Genomic DNA, 12309 nt, shown 5'->3' with positions numbered 1-12309 from the left:
ATGAGATTTTCCACCTCCCTCTTCTTACTGATAGTGCAGCAGAGAACAACATGATTGTGACAGACAGGATTGAGGATCCAGAGGGTTCTCATTGGCTTTGTCCTTGGACTAATCTGGTTTGTGGAAATGTCTGAATTGTGACAGAGGGACATGGTGAAAATGAAAAAAAAACAAAACATAATTGTAATGTAACAGAAACCTGTCAGAAGTGGGATTCGAACCCACGCCTCAAGTAGAGACTGCGACCTGAACGCAGCGCCTTGGACCGCTCGGCCATCCTGACAAGCACAACTGTGAAAAATTCACACTTTCTAAAAACAAACACATTTTTTGTTTGGCCCCAAAAAAAGGCAAATTTTGAACTGAAAATTTATTAACGCCTTTGAGTTTGCCTTGCAATGCTGTAGCTTTAACTTTGTAGGTTGCTGAAATAGCTCAGTTGGGAGAGCGTTAGACTGAAGATCTAAATGTCCGTGGTACGATCCCGGGTTTCAGCATGCTGTTTTTAAGTATGAGTGATTTGAGATAAAGTTCTTTCTCCATATGCATTTAGCAAGATTTTCATTCTTTGTGAAGTGCAGATATACCTGAAAAAAACAGTTTTAAGTATCTCTTTTCAGAACAGTCACTAATGCGAGAAGAAAATGAAAGTAGTTATACTGAAAAATTAAGTTGAAGTCGAAGTAGTATGGAGGAAATCAGAAAAAAAATCTGAGAAATATCAACATAAAGTGCTAAGGATCTTTAAGATTTTGTGTATCTTGAGGTTTATTTTATGAGATTTTCCACCTCCCTCTTCTTACTGATAGTGCAGCAGAGAACAACATGATTGTGACAGACAGGATTGAGGATCCAGAGGGTTTTCATTGGCTTTGTCCTTGGACTAATCTGGTTTGTGGAAATGTCTGAATTGTGACAGAGGGACATAGTGAAAATGAAAAAAAAAAAACCATGATTGTAATGTAACAGAAACCTGTCAGAAGTGGGATTCGAACCCACGCCTCAAGTAGAGACTGCGACCTGAACGCAGCGCCTTGGACCGCTCGGCCATCCTGACAAGCACAACTGTGGAACATTCACACTTTCTAAAAACAAACACATTTTTTGTTTGGCCCCAAAAAAATGCAAATTTTGAACTGAAAATGTATTAACGCCTTTGAGTTTGCCTTGCAATGCTGTAGCTTTAACTTTGTAGGTTGCTGAAATAGCTCAGTTGGGAGAGCGTTAGACTGAAGATCTAAAGGTCCCTGGTCCGATCCCGGGTTTCAGCACGCTGTTTTTAAGTATGAGTGATTTGAGATAAAGTTCTTTCTCCATATGCATTTAGCAAGATTTTCATTCTTTGTGAAGTGCAGATATACCTGAAAAAAACAGTTTTAAGTATCTCTTTTCAGAACAGTCACTAATGCGAGAAGAAAATGAAAGTAGTTATACTGAAAAATTAAGTTGAAGTCGAAGTAGTATGGAGGAAATCGGAGAAAAAATCTGAGAAATATCAACATAAAGTGCTAAGGATCTTTAAGATCTTGTGTATCTTGAGGTTTATTTTATGAGATTTTCCACCTCCCTCTTCTTACTGATAGTGCAGCAGAGAACAACATGATTGTGACAGACAGGATTGAGGATCCAGAGGGTTTTCATTGGCTTTGTCCTTGGACTAATCTGGTTTGTGGAAATGTCTGAATTGTGACAGAGGAACATAGTGAAAATGAAAAAAAAACAAAACATGATTGTAATGTAACAGAAACCTGTCAGTAGTGGGATTCGAACCCACGCCTCAAGTAGAGACTGCGACCTGAACGCAGCGCCTTGGACCGCTCGGCCATCCTGACAAGCACACCTGTGGAAAATTCACACTTTCTAAAAACAAACACATTTTTTGTTTGGCCCCAAAAAAAGGCAAATTTTGAACTGAAAATTTATTAACGCCTTTGAGTTTGCCTTGCAATGCTGTAGCTTTAACTTTGTAGGTTGCTGAAATAGCTCAGTTGGGAGAGCGTTAGACTGAAAATCTAAAGGTCTCTGGTCCGATCCCGGGTTTCAGCACGCTGTTTTTAAGTATGAGTGATTTGAGATAAAGTTCTTTCTCCATATGCATTTAGCAAGATTTTCATTCTTTGTAAAGTGCAGATATACCTGAAAAAAACAGTTTTAAGTATCTCTTTTCAGAACAGTCACTAATGCGAGAAGAAAATGAAAGTAGTTATACTGAAAAATTAAGTTGAAGTCGAAGTAGTATGGAGGAAATCGGAGAAAAAATCTGAGAAATATCAACATAAAGTGCTAAGGATCTTTAAGATTTTGTGTATCTTGAGGTTTATTTTATGAGATTTTCCACCTCCCTCTTCTTACTGATAGTGCAGCAGAGAACAACATGATTGTGACAGACAGGATTGAGGATCCAGAGGGTTCTCATTGGCTTTGTCCTTGGACTAATCTGGTTTGTGGAAATGTCTGAATTGTGACAGAGGGACATGGTGAAAATGAAAAAAAAACAAAACATAAATGTAATGTAACAGAAACCTGTCAGAAGTGGGATTCGAACCCACGCCTCAAGTAGAGACTGCGACCTGAACGCAGCGCCTTGGACCGCTCGGCCATCCTGACAAGCACAACTGTGAAAAATTCACACTTTCTAAAAACAAACACATTTTTTGTTTGGCCCCAAAAAAAGGCAAATTTTGAACTGAAAATTTATTAACGCCTTTGAGTTTGCCTTGCAATGCTGTAGCTTTAACTTTGTAGGTTGCTGAAATAGCTCAGTTGGGAGAGCGTTAGACTGAAGATCTAAATGTCCGTGGTACGATCCCGGGTTTCAGCATGCTGTTTTTAAGTATGAGTGATTTGAGATAAAGTTCTTTCTCCATATGCATTTAGCAAGATTTTCATTCTTTGTGAAGTGCAGATATACCTGAAAAAAACAGTTTTAAGTATCTCTTTTCAGAACAGTCACTAATGCGAGAAGAAAATGAAAGTAGTTATACTGAAAAATTAAGTTGAAGTCGAAGTAGTATGGAGGAAATCAGAAAAAAAATCTGAGAAATATCAACATAAAGTGCTAAGGATCTTTAAGATTTTGTGTATCTTGAGGTTTATTTTATGAGATTTTTCACCTCCCTCTTCTTACTGATAGTGCAGCAGAGAACAACATGATTGTGACAGACAGGATTGAGGATCCAGAGGGTTCTCATTGGCTTTGTCCTTGGACTAATCTGGTTTGTGGAAATGTCTGAATTGTGACAGAGGGACATAGTGAAAATGAAAAAAAAAAAAACATGATTGTAATGTAACAGAAACCTGTCAGAAGTGGGATTCGAACCCACGCCTCAAGTAGAGACTGCGACCTGAACGCAGCGCCTTGGACCGCTCGGCCATCCTGACAAGCACAACTGACGAAAATTTACACTTTCTAAAAACAAACACATTTTTTGTTTGGCCCCAAAAAAATGCAAATTTTGAACTGAAAATGTATTAACGCCTTTGAGTTTGCCTTGCAATGCTGTAGCTTTAACTTTGTAGGTTGCTGATAGCTCAGTTGGGAGAGCGTTAGACTGAAGATCTAAAGGTCTCTGGTCCGATCCCGGGTTTCAGCACGCTGTTTTTAAGTATGAGTGATTTGAGATAAAGTTCTTTCTCCATATGCATTTAGCAAGATTTTCATTCTTTGTAAAGTGCAGATATACCTGAAAAAAACAGTTTTAAGTATCTCTTTTCAGAACAGTCACTAATGCGAGAAGAAAATGAAAGTAGTTATACTGAAAAATTAAGTTGAAGTCGAAGTAGTATGGAGGAAATCGGAGAAAAAATCTGAGAAATATCAACATAAAGTGCTAAGGATCTTTAAGATTTTGTGTATCTTGAGGTTTATTTTATGAGATTTTCCACCTCCCTCTTCTTACTGATAGTGCAGCAGAGAACAACATGATTGTGACAGACAGGATTGAGGATCCAGAGGGTTTTCATTGGCTTTGTCCTTGGACTAATCTGGTTTGTGGAAATGTCTGAATTGTGACAGAGGGACATAGTGAAAATGAAAAAAAAAAAAACATGATTGTAATGTAACAGAAACCTGTCAGAAGTGGGATTCGAACCCACGCCTCAAGTAGAGACTGCGACCTGAACGCAGCGCCTTGGACCGCTCGGCCATCCTGACAAGCACAACTGACGAAAATTTACACTTTCTAAAAACAAACACATTTTTTGTTTGGCCCCAAAAAAATGCAAATTTTGAACTGAAAATGTATTAACGCCTTTGAGTTTGCCTTGCAATGCTGTAGCTTTAACTTTGTAGGTTGCTGATAGCTCAGTTGGGAGAGCGTTAGACTGAAGATCTAAAGGTCTCTGGTCCGATCCCGGGTTTCAGCACGCTGTTTTTAAGTATGAGTGATTTGAGATAAAGTTCTTTCTCCATATGCATTTAGCAAGATTTTCATTCTTTGTAAAGTGCAGATATACCTGAAAAAAACAGTTTTAAGTATCTCTTTTCAGAACAGTCACTAATGCGAGAAGAAAATGAAAGTAGTTATACTGAAAAATTAAGTTGAAGTCGAAGTAGTATGGAGGAAATCGGAGAAAAAATCTGAGAAATATCAACATAAAGTGCTAAGGATCTTTAAGATTTTGTGTATCTTGAGGTTTATTTTATGAGATTTTCCACCTCCCTCTTCTTACTGATAGTGCAGCAGAGAACAACATGATTGTGACAGACAGGATTGAGGATCCAGAGGGTTCTCATTGGCTTTGTCCTTGGACTAATCTGGTTTGTGGAAATGTCTGAATTGTGACAGAGGGACATGGTGAAAATGAAAAAAAAACAAAACATAATTGTAATGTAACAGAAACCTGTCAGAAGTGGGATTCGAACCCACGCCTCAAGTAGAGACTGCGACCTGAACGCAGCGCCTTGGACCGCTCGGCCATCCTGACAAGCACAACTGTGAAAAATTCACACTTTCTAAAAACAAACACATTTTTTGTTTGGCCCCAAAAAAAGGCAAATTTTGAACTGAAAATTTATTAACGCCTTTGAGTTTGCCTTGCAATGCTGTAGCTTTAACTTTGTAGGTTGCTGAAATAGCTCAGTTGGGAGAGCGTTAGACTGAAGATCTAAATGTCCGTGGTACGATCCCGGGTTTCAGCATGCTGTTTTTAAGTATGAGTGATTTGAGATAAAGTTCTTTCTCCATATGCATTTAGCAAGATTTTCATTCTTTGTGAAGTGCAGATATACCTGAAAAAAACAGTTTTAAGTATCTCTTTTCAGAACAGTCACTAATGCGAGAAGAAAATGAAAGTAGTTATACTGAAAAATTAAGTTGAAGTCGAAGTAGTATGGAGGAAATCAGAAAAAAAATCTGAGAAATATCAACATAAAGTGCTAAGGATCTTTAAGATTTTGTGTATCTTGAGGTTTATTTTATGAGATTTTTCACCTCCCTCTTCTTACTGATAGTGCAGCAGAGAACAACATGATTGTGACAGACAGGATTGAGGATCCAGAGGGTTCTCATTGGCTTTGTCCTTGGACTAATCTGGTTTGTGGAAATGTCTGAATTGTGACAGAGGGACATAGTGAAAATGAAAAAAAAAAACCATGATTGTAATGTAACAGAAACCTGTCAGAAGTGGGATTCGAACCCACGCCTCAAGTAGAGACTGCGACCTGAACGCAGCGCCTTGGACCGCTCGGCCATCCTGACAAGCACAACTGTGGAACATTCACACTTTCTAAAAACAAACACATTTTTTGTTTGGCCCCAAAAAAATGCAAATTTTGAACTGAAAATGTATTAACGCCTTTGAGTTTGCCTTGCAATGCTGTAGCTTTAACTTTGTAGGTTGCTGAAATAGCTCAGTTGGGAGAGCGTTAGACTGAAGATCTAAAGGTCCCTGGTCCGATCCCGGGTTTCAGCACGCTGTTTTTAAGTATGAGTGATTTGAGATAAAGTTCTTTCTCCATATGCATTTAGCAAGATTTTCATTCTTTGTGAAGTGCAGATATACCTGAAAAAAACAGTTTTAAGTATCTCTTTTCAGAACAGTCACTAATGCGAGAAGAAAATGAAAGTAGTTATACTGAAAAATTAAGTTGAAGTCGAAGTAGTATGGAGGAAATCGGAGAAAAAATCTGAGAAATATCAACATAAAGTGCTAAGGATCTTTAAGATCTTGTGTATCTTGAGGTTTATTTTATGAGATTTTCCACCTCCCTCTTCTTACTGATAGTGCAGCAGAGAACAACATGATTGTGACAGACAGGATTGAGGATCCAGAGGGTTTTCATTGGCTTTGTCCTTGGACTAATCTGGTTTGTGGAAATGTCTGAATTGTGACAGAGGGACATAGTGAAAATGAAAAAAAAACAAAACATGATTGTAATGTAACAGAAACCTGTCAGTAGTGGGATTCGAACCCACACCTCAAGTAGAGACTGCGACCTGAACGCAGCGCCTTGGACCGCTCGGCCATCCTGACAAGCACACCTGTGGAAAATTCACACTTTCTAAAAACAAACACATTTTTTGTTTGGCCCCAAAAAAAGGCAAATTTTGAACTGAAAATTTATTAACGCCTTTGAGTTTGCCTTGCAATGCTGTAGCTTTAACTTTGTAGGTTGCTGAAATAGCTCAGTTGGGAGAGCGTTAGACTGAAAATCTAAAGGTCCCTGGTCCGATCCCGGGTTTCAGCATGCTGTTTTTAAGTATGAGTGATTTGAGATAAAGTTCTTTCTCCATATGCATTTAGCAAGATTTTCATTCTTTGTGAAGTGCAGATATACCTGAAAAAAACAGTTTTAAGTATCTCTTTTCAGAACAGTCACTAATGTGAATAGAAAATGAAAGTAGTTATACTGAAAAATTAAGTTGAAGTCGAAGTAGTATGGAGGAAATCAGAAAAAAAATCTGAGAAATATCAACATAAAGTGCTAAGGATCTTTAAGATTTTGTGTATCTTGAGTTTTATTTTATGAGATTTTTCACCTCCCTCTTCTTACTGATAGTGCAGCAGAGAACAACATGATTGTGACAGACAGGATTGAGGATCCAGAGGGTTTTCATTGGCTTTGTCCTTGGACTAATCTGGTTTGTGGAAATGTCTGAATTGTGACAGAGGGACATAGTGAAAATGAAAAAAAAAAAAACATGATTGTAATGTAACAGAAACCTGTCAGAAGTGGGATTCGAACCCACGCCTCAAGTAGAGACTGCGACCTGAACGCAGCGCCTTGGACCGCTCGGCCATCCTGACAAGCACAACTGACGAAAATTTACACTTTCTAAAAACAAACACATTTTTTGTTTGGCCCCAAAAAAATGCAAATTTTGAACTGAAAATGTATTAACGCCTTTGAGTTTGCCTTGCAATGCTGTAGCTTTAACTTTGTAGGTTGCTGATAGCTCAGTTGGGAGAGCGTTAGACTGAAGATCTAAAGGTCTCTGGTCCGATCCCGGGTTTCAGCACGCTGTTTTTAAGTATGAGTGATTTGAGATAAAGTTCTTTCTCCATATGCATTTAGCAAGATTTTCATTCTTTGTAAAGTGCAGATATACCTGAAAAAAACAGTTTTAAGTATCTCTTTTCAGAACAGTCACTAATGCGAGAAGAAAATGAAAGTAGTTATACTGAAAAATTAAGTTGAAGTCGAAGTAGTATGGAGGAAATCGGAGAAAAAATCTGAGAAATATCAACATAAAGTGCTAAGGATCTTTAAGATTTTGTGTATCTTGAGGTTTATTTTATGAGATTTTCCACCTCCCTCTTCTTACTGATAGTGCAGCAGAGAACAACATGATTGTGACAGACAGGATTGAGGATACAGAGGGTTTTCATTGGCTTTGTCCTTGGACTAATCTGGTTTGTGGAAATGTCTGAATTGTGACAGAGGGACATAGTGAAAATGAAAAAAAAAAAAACATGATTGTAATGTAACAGAAACCTGTCAGAAGTGGGATTCGAACCCACGCCTCAAGTAGAGACTGCGACCTGAACGCAGCGCCTTGGACCGCTCGGCCATCCTGACAAGCACAACTGACGAAAATTTACACTTTCTAAAAACAAACACATTTTTTGTTTGGCCCCAAAAAAATGCAAATTTTGAACTGAAAATGTATTAACGCCTTTGAGTTTGCCTTGCAATGCTGTAGCTTTAACTTTGTAGGTTGCTGATAGCTCAGTTGGGAGAGCGTTAGACTGAAGATCTAAAGGTCTCTGGTCCGATCCCGGGTTTCAGCACGCTGTTTTTAAGTATGAGTGATTTGAGATAAAGTTCTTTCTCCATATGCATTTAGCAAGATTTTCATTCTTTGTAAAGTGCAGATATACCTGAAAAAAACAGTTTTAAGTATCTCTTTTCAGAACAGTCACTAATGCGAGAAGAAAATGAAAGTAGTTATACTGAAAAATTAAGTTGAAGTCGAAGTAGTATGGAGGAAATCGGAGAAAAAATCTGAGAAATATCAACATAAAGTGCTAAGGATCTTTAAGATTTTGTGTATCTTGAGGTTTATTTTATGAGATTTTCCACCTCCCTCTTCTTACTGATAGTGCAGCAGAGAACAACATGATTGTGACAGACAGGATTGAGGATCCAGAGGGTTTTCATTGGCTTTGTCCTTGGACTAATCTGGTTTGTGGAAATGTCTGAATTGTGACAGAGGGACATAGTGAAAATGAAAAAAAAAAAAACATGATTGTAATGTAACAGAAACCTGTCAGAAGTGGGATTCGAACCCACGCCTCAAGTAGAGACTGCAACCTGAACGCAGCGCCTTGGACCGCTCGGCCATCCTGACAAGCACAACTGTCGAAAATTTACACTTTCTAAAAACAAACACATTTTTTGTTTGGCCCCAAAAAAATGCAAATTTTGAACTGAAAATGTATTAACGCCTTTGAGTTTGCCTTGCAATGCTGTAGCTTTAACTTTGTAGGTTGCTGATAGCTCAGTTGGGAGAGCGTTAGACTGAAGATCTAAAGGTCTCTGGTCCGATCCTGGGTTTCAGCACGCTGTTTTTAAGTATGAGTGATTTGAGATAAAGTTCTTTCTCCATATGCATTTAGCAAGATTTTCATTCTTTGTAAAGTGCAGATATACCTGAAAAAAACAGTTTTAAGTATCTCTTTTCAGAACAGTCACTAATGCGAGAAGAAAATGAAAGTAGTTATACTGAAAAATTAAGTTGAAGTCGAAGTAGTATGGAGGAAATCGGAGAAAAAATCTGAGAAATATCAACATAAAGTGCTAAGGATCTTTAAGATTTTGTGTATCTTGAGGTTTATTTTATGAGATTTTCCACCTCCCTCTTCTTACTGATAGTGCAGCAGAGAACAACATGATTGTGACAGACAGGATTGAGGATCCAGAGGGTTTTCATTGGCTTTGTCCTTGGACTAATCTGGTTTGTGGAAATGTCTGAATTGTGACAGAGGGACATAGTGAAAATGAAAAAAAAAAAAACATGATTGTAATGTAACAGAAACCTGTCAGAAGTGGGATTCGAACCCACGCCTCAAGTAGAGACTGCGACATGAACGCAGCGCCTTGGACCGCTCGGCCATCCTGACAAGCACAACTGACGAAAATTTACACTTTCTAAAAACAAACACATTTTTTGTTTGGCCCCAAAAAAATGCAAATTTTGAACTGAAAATGTATTAACGCCTTTGAGTTTGCCTTGCAATGCTGTAGCTTTAACTTTGTAGGTTGCTGATAGCTCAGTTGGGAGAGCGTTAGACTGAAGATCTAAAGGTCTCTGGTCCGATCCCGGGTTTCAGCACGCTGTTTTTAAGTATGAGTGATTTGAGATAAAGTTCTTTCTCCATATGCATTTAGCAAGATTTTCATTCTTTGTAAAGTGCAGATATACCTGAAAAAAACAGTTTTAAGTATCTCTTTTCAGAACAGTCACTAATGCGAGAAGAAAATGAAAGTAGTTATACTGAAAAATTAAGTTGAAGTCGAAGTAGTATGGAGGAAATCGGAGAAAAAATCTGAGAAATATCAACATAAAGTGCTAAGGATCTTTAAGATTTTGTGTATCTTGAGGTTTATTTTATGAGATTTTCCACCTCCCTCTTCTTACTGATAGTGCAGCAGAGAACAACATGATTGTGACAGACAGGATTGAGGATCCAGAGGGTTCTCATTGGCTTTGTCCTTGGACTAATCTGGTTTGTGGAAATGTCTGAATTGTGACAGAGGGACATGGTGAAAATGAAAAAAAAACAAAACATAATTGTAATGTAACAGAAACCTGTCAGAAGTGGGATTCGAACCCACGCCTCAAGTAGAGACTGCAACCTGAACGCAGCGCCTTGGACCGCTCGGCCATCCTGACAAGCACAACTGTGAAAAATTCACACTTTCTAAAAACAAACACATTTTTTGTTTGGCCCCAAAAAAAGGCAAATTTTGAACTGAAAATTTATTAACGCCTTTGAGTTTGCCTTGCAATGCTGTAGCTTTAACTTTGTAGGTTGCTGAAATAGCTCAGTTGGGAGAGCGTTAGACTGAAGATCTAAATGTCCGTGGTACGATCCCGGGTTTCAGCATGCTGTTTTTAAGTATGAGTGATTTGAGATAAAGTTCTTTCTCCATATGCATTTAGCAAGATTTTCATTCTTTGTGAAGTGCAGATATACCTGAAAAAAACAGTTTTAAGTATCTCTTTTCAGAACAGTCACTAATGCGAGAAGAAAATGAAAGTAGTTATACTGAAAAATTAAGTTGAAGTCGAAGTAGTATGGAGGAAATCAGAAAAAAAATCTGAGAAATATCAACATAAAGTGCTAAGGATCTTTAAGATTTTGTGTATCTTGAGGTTTATTTTATGAGATTTTTCACCTCCCTCTTCTTACTGATAGTGCAGCAGAGAACAACATGATTGTGACAGACAGGATTGAGGATCCAGAGGGTTCTCATTGGCTTTGTCCTTGGACTAATCTGGTTTGTGGAAATGTCTGAATTGTGACAGAGGGACATAGTGAAAATGAAAAAAAAAAACCATGATTGTAATGTAACAGAAACCTGTCAGAAGTGGGATTCGAACCCACGCCTCAAGTAGAGACTGCGACCTGAACACAGCGCCTTGGACCGCTCGGCCATCCTGACAAGCACAACTGTGGAAAATTCACACTTTCTAAAAACAAACACATTTTTTGTTTGGCCCCAAAAAAAGGCAAATTTTGAACTGAAAATGTATTAACGCCTTTGAGTTTGCCTTGCAATGCTGTAGCTTTAACTTTGTAGGTTGCTGAAATAGCTCAGTTGGGAGAGCGTTAGACTGAAGATCTAAAGGTCCCTGGTCCGATCCTGGGATTCAGCACGCTGTTTTTAAGTATGAGTGATTTGAGATAAAGTTCTTTCTCCATATACATTTAGCAAGATTTTCATTCTTTGTGAAGTGCAGATATACCTGAAAAAAACAGTTTTAAGTATCTCTTTTCAGAACAGTCACTAATGCGAGAAGAAAATGAAAGTAGTTATACTGAAAAATTAAGTTGAAGTCGAAGTAGTATGGAGGAAATCGGAGAAAAAATCTGAGAAATATCAACATAAAGTGCTAAGGATCTTTAAGATTTTGTGTATCTTGAGGTTTATTTTATGAGATTTTCCACCTCCCTCTTCTTACTGATAGTGCAGCAGAGAACAACATGATTGTGACAGACAGGATTGAGGATCCAGAGGGTTTTCATTGGCTTTGTCCTTGGACTAATCTGGTTTGTGGAAATGTCTGAATTGTGACAGAGGGACATAGTGAAAATAAAAAAAAAACAAAACATGATTGTAATGTAACAGAAACCTGTCAGAAGTGGGATTCGAACCCACGCCTCAAGTAGAGACTGCGACCTGAACGCAGCGCCTTGGACCGCTCGGCCATCCTGACAAGCACAACTGTGGAAAATTCACACTTTCTAAAAACAAACACATTTTTTGTTTGGCCCCAAAAAAAGGCAAATTTTGAACTGAAAATTTATTAACGCCTTTGAGTTTGCCTTGCAATGCTGTAGCTTTAACTTTGTAGGTTGCTGAAATAGCTCAGTTGGGAGAGCGTTAGACTGAAAATCTAAAGGTCCCTGGTCCGATCCCGGGTTTCAGCATGCTGTTTTTAAGTATGAGTGATTTGAGATAAAGTTCTTTCTCCATATGCATTTAGCAAGATTTTCATTCTTTGTGAAGTGCAGATATACCTGAAAAAAACAGTTTTAAGTATCTCTTTTCAGAACAGTCACTAATGCGAATAGAAAATGAAAGTAGTTATACTGAAAAATTAAGTTGAAGTCGAAGTAGTATGGAGGAAATCAGAAAAA

At 38.1% G+C, this 12309-nt stretch overlaps 15 non-coding genes across 15 annotated transcripts; 4 read left to right on the top strand and 11 right to left on the bottom strand.

Annotated features, from left to right (window-relative positions):
• Positions 1-200: 200 nt before the first annotated feature.
• On the bottom strand, positions 201-283 carry TRNAL-CAG (transfer RNA leucine (anticodon CAG)). Its single transcript has one exon. It is a non-coding gene; the product is annotated as a tRNA-Leu (tRNA).
• Positions 284-974: 691 nt separating this feature from the next.
• TRNAL-CAG (transfer RNA leucine (anticodon CAG)) lies at positions 975-1057 on the bottom strand. Its single transcript has one exon. It is a non-coding gene; the product is annotated as a tRNA-Leu (tRNA).
• Positions 1058-1198: 141 nt separating this feature from the next.
• TRNAF-GAA (transfer RNA phenylalanine (anticodon GAA)) lies at positions 1199-1271 on the top strand. The gene has a single exon. It is a non-coding gene; the product is annotated as a tRNA-Phe (tRNA).
• A 1253-nt stretch (positions 1272-2524) lies between these two features.
• On the bottom strand, positions 2525-2607 carry TRNAL-CAG (transfer RNA leucine (anticodon CAG)). Its single transcript has one exon. It is a non-coding gene; the product is annotated as a tRNA-Leu (tRNA).
• Positions 2608-3298: 691 nt separating this feature from the next.
• On the bottom strand, positions 3299-3381 carry TRNAL-CAG (transfer RNA leucine (anticodon CAG)). The gene has a single exon. It is a non-coding gene; the product is annotated as a tRNA-Leu (tRNA).
• Positions 3382-4070: 689 nt separating this feature from the next.
• On the bottom strand, positions 4071-4153 carry TRNAL-CAG (transfer RNA leucine (anticodon CAG)). Its single transcript has one exon. It is a non-coding gene; the product is annotated as a tRNA-Leu (tRNA).
• Positions 4154-4843: 690 nt separating this feature from the next.
• Positions 4844-4926, bottom strand: TRNAL-CAG (transfer RNA leucine (anticodon CAG)). The gene has a single exon. It is a non-coding gene; the product is annotated as a tRNA-Leu (tRNA).
• A 690-nt stretch (positions 4927-5616) lies between these two features.
• Positions 5617-5699, bottom strand: TRNAL-CAG (transfer RNA leucine (anticodon CAG)). The gene has a single exon. It is a non-coding gene; the product is annotated as a tRNA-Leu (tRNA).
• Positions 5700-5840: 141 nt separating this feature from the next.
• Positions 5841-5913, top strand: TRNAF-GAA (transfer RNA phenylalanine (anticodon GAA)). Its single transcript has one exon. It is a non-coding gene; the product is annotated as a tRNA-Phe (tRNA).
• Positions 5914-6615: 702 nt separating this feature from the next.
• On the top strand, positions 6616-6688 carry TRNAF-GAA (transfer RNA phenylalanine (anticodon GAA)). Its single transcript has one exon. It is a non-coding gene; the product is annotated as a tRNA-Phe (tRNA).
• A 477-nt stretch (positions 6689-7165) lies between these two features.
• Positions 7166-7248, bottom strand: TRNAL-CAG (transfer RNA leucine (anticodon CAG)). Its single transcript has one exon. It is a non-coding gene; the product is annotated as a tRNA-Leu (tRNA).
• Positions 7249-7937: 689 nt separating this feature from the next.
• TRNAL-CAG (transfer RNA leucine (anticodon CAG)) lies at positions 7938-8020 on the bottom strand. The gene has a single exon. It is a non-coding gene; the product is annotated as a tRNA-Leu (tRNA).
• Positions 8021-11027: 3007 nt separating this feature from the next.
• Positions 11028-11110, bottom strand: TRNAL-CAG (transfer RNA leucine (anticodon CAG)). The gene has a single exon. It is a non-coding gene; the product is annotated as a tRNA-Leu (tRNA).
• A 692-nt stretch (positions 11111-11802) lies between these two features.
• On the bottom strand, positions 11803-11885 carry TRNAL-CAG (transfer RNA leucine (anticodon CAG)). The gene has a single exon. It is a non-coding gene; the product is annotated as a tRNA-Leu (tRNA).
• Positions 11886-12026: 141 nt separating this feature from the next.
• On the top strand, positions 12027-12099 carry TRNAF-GAA (transfer RNA phenylalanine (anticodon GAA)). The gene has a single exon. It is a non-coding gene; the product is annotated as a tRNA-Phe (tRNA).
• Positions 12100-12309: the final 210 nt, after the last annotated feature.

This window comes from Anomaloglossus baeobatrachus, chromosome 1 (genome assembly GCF_048569485.1).
Source record: "Anomaloglossus baeobatrachus isolate aAnoBae1 chromosome 1, aAnoBae1.hap1, whole genome shotgun sequence".
In the NCBI taxonomy this organism is placed as follows: domain Eukaryota; kingdom Metazoa; phylum Chordata; class Amphibia; order Anura; family Aromobatidae; genus Anomaloglossus; species Anomaloglossus baeobatrachus.
This window is presented reverse-complemented; position numbering and strand designations above follow the sequence as displayed.